The 11,928-nt window shown below is 33.7% G+C and overlaps 1 long non-coding RNA gene across 2 annotated transcripts in view; it reads right to left on the bottom strand.

Annotated features, from left to right (window-relative positions):
• LOC122139284 overlaps positions 1 to 11,928 on the bottom strand; it is a 76,040-nt gene that overhangs the window by 33,120 nt on the left and 30,992 nt on the right. The window lies entirely within an intron of this gene.

An 11,928-nucleotide genomic window follows, 5' to 3' on the forward strand; every position in this document is an offset into this window, starting at 1 on the left:
TTTTTTTTTTTGATATTGCATGCAATAATAACAATAAGTTACATATTAATTAAAAGTTTTTATAAGAGACACCAAAAATGCAAAAATGACACCAAAATATTTTTGTTTAAGTGTCCAATAAACAATATGGAGGTTTTATATTAAAAATCTATTATTTTGAAATAAAATAAATAATTATTAGACTACCAATACACAATATCCATTGTGTATTATTATTATTATTATTATTATTATTATTTTTAATTTAAATTTTATTATTAATAAATAAGCATAAATGGTTGTTAAAAAAAGTGTGCGAGAGAGAGAGATTGAGAGAGATTTTTTTAAACAAAGTAGTGTAAAAATGCATATATTATGTACAATATAAAATACATTAAGACAGAGATCAATCATAAATATTATAAATTAATAATTTTACAATGATTTAAAGATTATCAATGCCTTTTAGCCAAATAAAGCACCAAAACCAATATTAAAATAAATGTAGTTAGAAAATAAATTATTTTAGTATTATTGTGGTACTATTAAAGTTGATATAAATCAAAATTTTAATTAATATTTAAATTAATAAATAAATATTTTAATTAGGTTTTAATATTTCGTTTTCATTTTAATTTTAGTTACAGTTTTAGTAATTTTGTTTTTGTCTTTTATTATTATTATTATTATTATTATTATTATTATTATTAATGCAGTTTTTATTCATTTTTATTTCTGTTTTTGTTTTAGTTAATTATGTTAAAATAAATGAAAGAGAGACATTTTACTTGGAAACTAGCTAAAATATTAGTTTTTTATGTTTATTTCAGTTTGTTAATGTTTATCATTATTATAATTATTTAACTTTTTTATGGTCTTAGTTTTTAACTATAATAACCCTGACTCTGTCTGAAAACTGCAATCATGTTTAATGTTTATCATTATTATAATTATTTAACTCTGTCTGAAACTGCATCAAAAATGTGCAAGAAAGGTTCTGAATCTATTTGTAGTGTATATTCTATTTTTTTTAGGATGGTTGGTTGGATAAATATATCTTAAATGACTGAATGAATGATTGTTTGTGATACAACTGTAAAAGAGCACTGATTATAATAAATGTAGTATGGCAGTTTAGTATAGAATAGTACTTGTCAGTACTACTAGCTGTTGAAAGAGGCAATGTAGATCCAGATAACGGAGCGATTTGTCCATGGTTCCAGGATCCTCACACTCTCAGTCCATGGCCTAATTTAGCTGTAAAGAGAAGAGCAAACAGATACATTTCTCTTCTTCAAAAGAAGAAGAGCTTATACTCTCCTCTGGGTTCATGGAAAGGGATGAAGAGAGAATGAGGGGAAATAATAACGCGCTAGCCGCAGGTGGAGAGAGTACCTTCCCGCGGGAATCTCCACGGTGACAAGCAATGTTGCTGGGAATGGCTGGCTTGCTGTAACTTTTCTCTGTAATAGACACAAATGGGCTCGCTTCCCCACGCTTTTATGAGGCGTTTTATCTTGCGTTGGGAGGGCCGGATCCGCTGTGACAGACTCTATTGGAATCTTTGGGAGCACTTAGGTTGGTAACACTAAGAAAAAGAGTTTTCCGAACTCCTCTGTGAAACCTCTTGACATTGACGGTGTGCAAATTTCCCCCCATGATGCTTTCTAGCAAAGACGTGCTCATGTCTGCATTTCTGATTGTACTGCGTGCCGATGAAGACGGATGCGACGGTTCAGTCCCGTGGGATGAAACAGTTTTAGCCTGGACTGGATTTCCACTGCAAACGTACCAAAACCAACACGGGACTGTCTTTCAGAAACCTTGCTCTTGTTTGCTGATGATGCAAAGTGCTGTTGTCTTCTGCACTGATGTGTGCGTTGCCTTTAGGGAGAGTGTGATGTCGTCTGGATTGGTGTATCAGATATAGTTCTGTTCTGGATGCTCTGAATTGCTTTTTTATTTATTTTCAGAACTGCAAGTTAATGCTTAAGATCAGATCTGGTTCTGATACAGGTACAGAGCAAAACTTTCTGCTCTTGTCAGTTGTGACATGCAGTAAATAAAGGTTTTAAAACTTTATTTTGTGGTCTGAGACACAATGATGTCACAGACTGCAGAGAATATTACCAATAGAATTGCTGGTGAAAAAGGAGAATGGGATTCAAACGCAATTCAGAAGGGATTCAAAACTGCACAAGTAACATTTATAATGCATGTGTGTTTAAATCACACAGGACACATTTTGAAAACAAAAAAGCCAAAGAGAACATAACAAAATGGTGTTTGTGCAGAAAAGCACAAACATGCAGAATTGCAATTATATTTTGCATTCATCTAAACTGACCTCTAGGAAATGCACAGTGTAATTCCTAGAATTTGAATTTCTAGAAAAATAAGAATTGAAAGACAAACTTTGAATGAGTTTGAGGCAGTTTAAAAAGTCTTAAACTGACAAGAAGATCTGTTTGAAAGGTCACCAGTAAAAACTGTACTGAATTTATAATATTAATGTACAGTATGTATGTATTTTTATTGTGGAAAATATGTTATATAAATATATGAAATGTAGAACATATAAAAATGTGTTCATTGCTCGTCTGCCAGTGGGTGCCCCCCCCCCATGCATTTAAGTGAAACTCCGCCTATGAGTTCAAGCTGATTCTGCTTCAATTCTTTATGCATTTTTTTTTCTTGCATGCATTGTGTACAGCTGAGGCTTGAAGAATTACAACTCTATGCAGCATGTCTCTCTTGAATGACAGGGATTTGTGTGTGTGTGTGTGTGTGTGTGTGTGTGTTGTGTGTGTGTGTGTTGTGTGTGTGTGTGTGTGGGGGGGGGTGGTTTCAGACAGGCCTGCAGTCTTGCTGTCACTGGCCCTTAGCTATAAGCAAGGCCAGCCGTCAGCCAAACTAACAGAGGTAAACAATCAGACTTTACCATGTGGAACACAAGGAGAGCCGTCTCTCTGTGTGTGTGTGTAGGCGGGGTGCTGTTATTGGATTTTATGGCCTTGTCGCCTTTACTTCCATAAGGGCAGGGCAATTTTTAACCTGGTCACACTCTTGCCATCTATTTTAATTGACCTCTCAACACTGTGATATTACTGGCCGATCTCAGTAACATCGAGAGCTCAGCAGAATCGCTGCTACGCCGCATGTAAAGTGATGAAAAAACAAAAACACATCAATCTGACAAGTTTCAGATTGTTTCATGATGATTATTAAAAGCAATTATAAATCCTGCTGTCCCTCCACTCAAATATCAACAAACAAGGCATTTTGTGTTAGTGTATATTATTTAATATATAAGGGGGGTGGGGGTGATGGTTGTTGGGGGGGTTTTTAGATCATGTTTTAGCTCCCCAAAATTTGAAGAAATCATACTTTGCATTATTAGTAATAAGTAATTAGTATAAGTAATATACTGCAGTTGTAATACAAATATAGTATATAATATAGTTTATAATATTATAATTAAATATTCATTATAAAATTATTATAAATGAAAACATAATTATAATATATATTATTTAAATTGAATATATTTTGTATTAATTTATTTAATTGCATTACTGCAATTATTATTATTATTATTATTCAAATGATCAAATTATTTGATTTTGGAGTGAAACATAACTCAGACATTTCTTTTTGAGATATGCCCTATATGTCATATATTATGAAACGTGTTAAATTAAATTTCTACACCTGTTTTTGATCACAATAATTGAGCATTATCTCTCTTGTGTTACTTTAATCGTATTAAACAGATTTGTTTGATAATACAGATCAACATCAATATACAAGACGTTCAGAGGTTCAGTATGTTAATCAGTATTAGTGAATTCAATAAAGTTGATTTGGCTGCTTTTGTGAATCTCTGGTCAGTATGAAGCTCTGACAGACAGACTGCAGTGCTCATGGAGGACAGAGGTCAAGAGCTCAATCAGTTTGACTGGCAAAGCCTTGACAAAGACCATCTCCTGCAGCTGAGAGAGAGAGAGAGAGAGAGGTCCTGCAGCTGAGAGAGAGAGAGTGAAGGGGTGGTGTAGGTCTGTAGTACATGAGTTGGACAGGCAGTGAAGCACCTCTTCAATCAACCTCCATTTACCAGGCCAGATCAAGTTTTCTGCTCTGCCTCCATCCTCACAGCTTGACAACACAGCTGCCATTTATCCAGAACCACCAGACCACACACACACAGGTTTTCATGTTTTATGGGGATATTCCGTAGGCATAATGATTTTTATACTGTACAAACTCTATTTTCTATCCCCTTATCCTAAACCTACCCCTCACACAAAACTTTCTGCATTTTTAGATCTTCATAAAACTCCACTATGTATCATTTATAAGGGCATTTGGTCCCATAGGAACAATGTAGAATATTAACCAACTAAGCAAACAGTGTTGTTATTGTTAACTAAAACTATTAAAGATTGTTTTTTTTTTATTAACAAAAATAAAATAAAATCTAAATATTAGTTGCAAAACAAAAAACAAATAAATAAACAAATTAAAATGATTAATGTCACCTTGGAAACTAAATGAAATAAAATACTAAACTAAAACTGAAATAAAAGTAATTTAATGGAAAATCTAAATATAAAATGCACAGAATTAATTCATTAAAATAGAAACTGAAAATATAAAAATAAAAGCTAATTAAAAATATTAATAAATAATATAGGGCAGTCAAATCGATTAATCACGATTAATCGTATCCAAAATAAAGGTTTGTGTTTACATATATATATATATATATACATATATCGATTTATATATATATAATATATATATATATATATATATATATATATATATATATATATATATATACACACACACACACACAAACATATATGTACATTCAAGAAAAATGTTACGTTATTTTTTTTAAATATATTATATACACATATATATAAAATAATATTCACAGTAAACACACATACTGTATATTATGTAATCAAAAAATTATTTTGGATGTGATTAATCACAATTAATTGTTTGACAGCACTAATATATATATATATATATAATATGTATATATATATATATATATATGTGTGTGTGTGTGTGTGTGTGTGTGTGTGTGTTTATATAGTACACACACATTTTATGTAAACTCAAACTTTTATTTTTAGATACGATTATTTGCGATTAATTGATTTGACAGCCCTAAATAGTATAAATAGTTGGAAAAAAGTCATTTAAAACACCATTAGAATTTTTTCAGAGAATGTAGAAATCTAGGGTCAAGTAAAAATTTACCATAATGGCAGAGATGCATTGGTGCATGTGTTTGTTTTAAACTGAGATTTGAAACAGACTATGCCGCACACCTCCTGTGATGGAAATCTCCATATATCCCATTAGCGCATCAGCTGACACCAGGTCAGAGTCGAAGCGCTTCGGAACAGACTCTTTGAAGTGTGTTCAGCGCTGTACTCAACAAGCTACGTAGGCACAGATGCTGTGAAAAGGCCTTTTCCTTACACACGGGATAAAAACACACATTCGCAATGTTGTCTGGTCTTGGCTTCTGTAAGGAAAGTTTTGCCAACTCTACAAACTCTCTTCAAAGGCAGCTTGACAAAGGAAGCACAAACACACTCAAAGACACCTGAGTTCCACCCCCAGACAATGAATTCAGAGATTTCTCCTTCATTCTGGGGGAAAAAAAAGAGAGGTAGAGACATCAAATATTCATTCTGAGGGCATAAGAAACTGTAAATTATGTATACTACTTCTGTGTATTTAAAAATATGCCACGATATGATTAGCATTGATATTTGGGTACAAATGACAAGCGGGTCTCCGATTCGCGGTGGCGTCTGGGCCTGAGACTCTGTTCTTTTGGGTTCCCCCTCTAACACATTGTCATTGGCGTGTCTCATTAATGTTTAAAGTGGAGCCGCTTTTAATTGTCAGGCCTCTGACAGGTTGATGGGAATGAGGTGGAAATTAACTTTCCGCTGCCATGCATAATGTAATTTGGGAGGCCGTCACCGGTGCGCTGGAAGATTGAGATGGCCCTGGACGTCAGCGCTTAAAGTTATTATTTAAGCTTTATTTTAAGTCCTTGCAAACTGCAGATCTAGGTCATGAGTGACAGGTAGATCTCAAAAGTGTCGTGCAAAAGGTCTGGCTGAAACTTTTTGATTAGTACTGAGATGCATGCATAAAAATGAATGAAATCAGTAAAGAAACGCTATCATTTTACTTTAAAATACTTTTCCTAAGTAAAAGGCAACCTCAAACCATCTATCCACATTATTCTGCTATGCAAAAGTAAGTGTTTTTTTTTTTTTTTTTTTCTGTTATTGTGTGAGACTTCCAATTAGCAGCTAGAAGTAAATAACTAGAAGAATAACAAAGTGCAATAAATGGTAAAACTATTTGCGCTAAAAACAAGTGTGTTTTTAATTAAGGCAATATATTACAATATAATAAGAAATACCTGTTTGCAATATCACAGAGCATAAGGAGCTGTTTTGTACAGCTAAAAATAATTGGTAACAGATGTATACCTCACACTCTACAGGTGCAAAGGATGATATATATAAGAATGACACAATTGTAATATGAAAAGCATATTACAAATGCAAATATTACGTTAAGCCATTAGGTGGCAACAAATGACTGTCTTTATAGATAATTTGAAATTGAGTTATTCAATTACAGATTCATTCAAACACACTGGTTCATTCAGGAAAGAAAACGAGTATGAGCGAGTCATTGAATCACTCACTCAAACGATTCATTCAAAAACACTCGTGATTCATTCAGGGCACACCCACTTATTGAATATTGCCATGAAACACTCAACGGTTATTCTGCTGCCACCTCCTTGAGAATCGAAGAACAAATAGATAGAATAAATATTGTCTCTAAAAAGTAAGTTTCTCACTATTAACTTCTTGTTTATTGAACATATAATGTGTGAAAGAAATAAGACACCCAATCGTGCCGTTGGTCTGGTAACATACAAAACATTTTGCTTATCCTGGCTACATTTATTTGATAAAAAAGGTTTTTAAAAAAAGTAAAATTGTGAAATATTTTACTAAATAACTTGTTTTCTGTTTATTTTAAAGTGTAATTTATTCCTGCGATGCAAAGCTGAGTTTGAGAGACTGAGTTTTAGCAGCCATTACTCTAGTTGTCAGAGTCACATGATCCTTCAGAAATCCTTCTCAATTGACCCTTTACAAAAACCCACCTTCCTTAGTTACTGTTGCTATGTCCGACAAACAATGCCGCTCTCACACTACACACCATGTTCTCACGCAGTGAAAAATACATTGTGAAGCAAAGAATAAACTGACAACAGAGCAGGTTACTTCAGGTATGAAACATGGTTTCAGCTTTACAGTTTTGTAATTTTTAAGAAATTTAAAAAATAGATATTATTTTGTGGCTCTTTAAAGTCCCCATGAAATCAAAATTTAGAAGATATAAGCATTTAAAGCTTGCAGTTCGTCACTTCCGCAAAAACGTCTCAACGATTTTTTTGACGTCACATCGTACTTCATCTTCTCATCAAATCTTCTGACCAATCAAATGCTCTCTAGAATCCAAAGCACCTGCCCCCTGCGCTATAAATAGATGCTGAAGTACCGGCTGAGATCGGTCGCTTATTCACAGTGTAATATTTCCTGTACAGTGAATGGCTCATAGTGCACAATGTAGGCGATAGGAAACGATTCATACAGTGTAAATAAGCTTTTGATAAGGGCAAATGAGGTCTCGTTTCACATTGTTTCACGCAAACTGCCAGCCTCTTGCAGCCAGCATTTTGCAGCCAGCCTCTAGTGGCCAGTTGATGAATTACAGTTTCCTGGAAGTCACTTCCGTGTTGGCTTCACGAGAGAGAGCGGGAGGTTGCCGCTTGGTCGTGACAAATCACTGTAATGCCTCAGTTTGAGTGGCACATGTGAACCAGTCGTCTTTTCATATTTACTTAAAGCACAAAATAAACATCAAAACGTATTTTATTTCAAACGCTGAAAGATGTCAATACACAACATTTTTAAGTTTAAGTCCACCGAAGTTAATCTACTCTCCCGTCTGATTTGTTTGATGGACAAGATAGCAGACTCAGCCTTATGATTGGTCAGATTGCCTGTCAATCAAGCTCTTTACGAACTGTCAATTCATTAAGTTGCTGCCTAATAATTTTTATGAAAAATGTGACATTTTTTTCAGGATTCTCTGATGACAGAATTGTTAAAAATAGCAGCATTTATTTGAAATAGAAGTCTCTGCTGGCACTTCTGATCAATTTAATGAATCCTTGCTGAAGAAAAGTATTATTTTCTTTAAAGAAGAAAAAAAAACATGGCCCTTTAAAAATACACACAAAAGAAAAAGCTCTGGAAAAAGAGGCATAACACACAACCAGTTACATCAACTACAAAAACTTACTAGGTCAACAGAAGTAATGTCACACCTGCGAGGTAATAAACCCTTCCATCAGTTTCTGTATCAAAAGCAAGAACTCTTGGTTTAAGGTAACGGTAGTTATCTGGTCAAGGTATAAGGGCGTGAAAACAACTTTACAGTTTAAGACACTCTCTCTCTCTCTCTCTCTCTCTCTCTCTCTCTCTCTCTCTCTCTCTCTCTCTCTCTCTCTCTCTCTGTGACGTGTTACCCTTCGTCTTGTTCATTTTAGCATCAAAGCTGTACCCCACATGCACGCCTGCGGCTCGCTCTGTCTTCCCCTCCCCCCGCTGAAGCTGTCTGACTCGTCTGCATTCTCCTGTTTATGAATGATTAATAGATGACAGATCTGTTTTATAGGCACATCATGGGCTGAGCTTTCACAGTGTCACTTTTGACATCGATGCCACAGGGAGGAGAATCGGCCCAGCTATCTTTCTCTCTCTCCCTCTGTCTCTTTCTCTCTCTTTTCTTTTTCTTTTTTTTCACAGCTGTGTGACAGTTTAAAGATAAATCATTGAAAGCAATGCCGTTTGCTTCTCAAAACTACATCTCTCATGTCTGAAGACCCACCAGACAAAGTCGTGACAGAGGAACAGGCCATTTTAGGTGCGACACAGGTCAGATTAGGATATTTAAAAAAAAAAGAGTAATTCATCCAAAATTTAATTGACTGAGTCATTATTTACTCATGTCATTCAAACACTTTTGGCAGGATTTTTTTTTTTTTTGTGTGTGTGTGTGTGTGTGTGTGTGTGTGTGTGTGTGTGTGTGTGTGTTTTTATTTTTATTTATTTTTTTATAAGAGACAGAAGGAAAAAATATGAAGGGTCTTACTTCAGCTGTATTCAATTCAAATCCACAAAAAAACAAACCCTAAAAAACTTCTCCGAACACGTCTAAAGTTATATTATAGGTTTGGCAGCATTATTTGGTCAAATTCTTCCAAAATGTCCTCTAAATGCTTCTTAAGTCATTTTATAGTCATATTATGAAGAAAAGAAATCTTATTCATTTTCAGATTTAGTAATTTACTCACCCTCATGTCATTCAGAATTATTTTGCTTTTTTTTTTCACAAAATACCCAAGGAGAAATTTTAAAGAGTTCATATAGCATCTCTCAAATAAATAAATCTAAACTAGTACATTTGACTCTGCTTAATGCTTCTAAAAGCATTTGATAAATTTGACATAATTCAAATTTATACAAAAATTGTTTTTAAAAATCCTTTAAAGTAATTTTATAGTCATATTCTGAGGAAAGATATCTCATTCACACTCAGTTTGAAGTAATCTGTGAAAATATTACATTATATCGTTGTATTATTTATTTGTTTGTTTATTCACTCTGATTTATTTTATTTTGCTGACAATTCCTGTGGATCTTCAACATACAATACATGCAGTTTTTCATTAACTAAAGCTTACATAAAACTGCATCGGTGGGATTGAAAGGTTTGAAATATTGAAAAAAATATAATAATAATAATAATAAAAACCTTCCCTATGTTTTCTATGAACATAATACATCATATAGCTTTTTATTTTTATTTATTTATTTGGCTTTTATTTATTTATTCAAATTCTTTAAGTCTTTAATAATTTCTTTATTCATTCTTGCATTTCATCTGTGGCTAATACTAAACTGCCCCAGTCTACAATAAATATAGTAATCCAGTATTTATATATATATATATATAATATATATATATATATATATATATATATATATATATATATATAAATTTTGTAAATACCATTTAATTGTGGGTTTACGCTTACAAAATAAAATTACCATAATATTTTTTAATGATTTTTAAAAACATTTTAATTACAAAAAAACATATATCATAAAGGAATTTATGCATTTATTTATTTGACATTTCCTTTAAGTCTTTAATATACAGTACATGCACTGTTTCATTAACTACAGGTTATGAAGAACTGCATGCTGGGATTGAAATTTTTGCAGTTATTAGTGTCATTTTATTTATTTTTTTAAATGTTCTGTTACATCAAAATATTACATCAGTTTTGTTATTTCATTTTAACATACGTTAACATACAGTGCATGCACTGTTTCATTAACTACAGGTTATGAAGAACTGCATGCTGGGATTGTTGCAAGCCCAATTTTTTTCTTCTTCCTCGCATGTCACAAAGTTGACATTAATTAGTAATGCAAAGTGAAAGAAAAGGACAACGACAAAGTAATTAGACACAGTCACTCTCGAACATTCAAAAGCAACGTAACAAGTGTTTTGATTGAAGGAGCTACATAAGCATGGCCGCATATGACAGCGCAGCCTTGATGTGTTCACATACCATAATGGCACTGAGTCGAACGGCACAGACGCTTCATTAGAGGGCCACCCTTCTGAACGTCTCCTAAAGTTACAGCAGTGAAGGGTGCATCGTGTCTCCGAGATGTTTTTAATCTCTTTGTTTTTGAGATGAAGTGAATTTGGCAGACCAGGCTATCGGAACATTGCCTCTCTAAGTTGCAGTTAGGCTGTCGGCCCCCGCGGGACCTCGCCGTGGCACTGACAGATAATTGCTAATTGTTAGAGGTGCAACCTGGCACAATAATGGCCCCCGTACACGACCCTTATGACGTTCTTTCTGGTGAGTTTTGTTGCCTCTTTCATACTTCCTCTAAGATAGCATGAACATAATAAGGCCACATTTGTGGAAGCCGCTTGTATCATTTGTCCTTTCAAATGTTATTAAAACATGAGATTCTCGGTCCTGATATATTTTTAACTGTGTTAATGCATTTTTGGCTTGTCACCCGCTGACAGTGCCACCATAGTCTGCAGCGAGCCACCAGGGAAATTTACATGCATTTGAATTTGCACTGCCAAGCCCTGCCATCTCCCCCTGACAGCCTATTTAGCTGGGTGATAAGTTAATCTGGGTCTAGCTCACAGGGTGCTGCTCTCAGTCCACAATCTTCTGTAAGAATCACGATGAACTCAAGCTGCTCAACACTTCAACTGATCGACAACTGGCAGCCACTCCTGAAATAGACTGTTACATACAAACAACAAAAGAGAACAAGAGTAAGAGGAATTGTGTTGTTCGTGCCGAAGCATCCGCTGGGATTCTGATGGAAAGACGTGACAGTCTGGAAATTTAACTGAGAGGAGCACATGGTTTTGGACACTTTTCTTACTGGGAATTTTTTATTTTGTATTTTGTTTTTTGGATGATTGTATAGACCTAATTTTAGAGAATGTAAAACACAATAAATTTACATCTACGCAATATCTCTTTTTTGTAAAACACAATAAATTTACATCTACGCAATATCTCACTAAATTACATTTTTTTAATATTAATATACTTTTTTTGCATATACCATTTAATTGTGGTTTTACTCTTACAAAAATGTCTAATTATTTGCACAAAAGGTAAAAACGTTGTAATTCTGTATTTATTTATTTTTATTTTTGTAATTATTAATTAATTAATTTGCTAAATTGCCACAGTTTACAATAAAA

The sequence above is a fragment of the Cyprinus carpio genome, chromosome B12, assembly GCF_018340385.1.
Source record: "Cyprinus carpio isolate SPL01 chromosome B12, ASM1834038v1, whole genome shotgun sequence".
NCBI classification, from domain to species: Eukaryota; Metazoa; Chordata; class Actinopteri; order Cypriniformes; family Cyprinidae; genus Cyprinus; species Cyprinus carpio.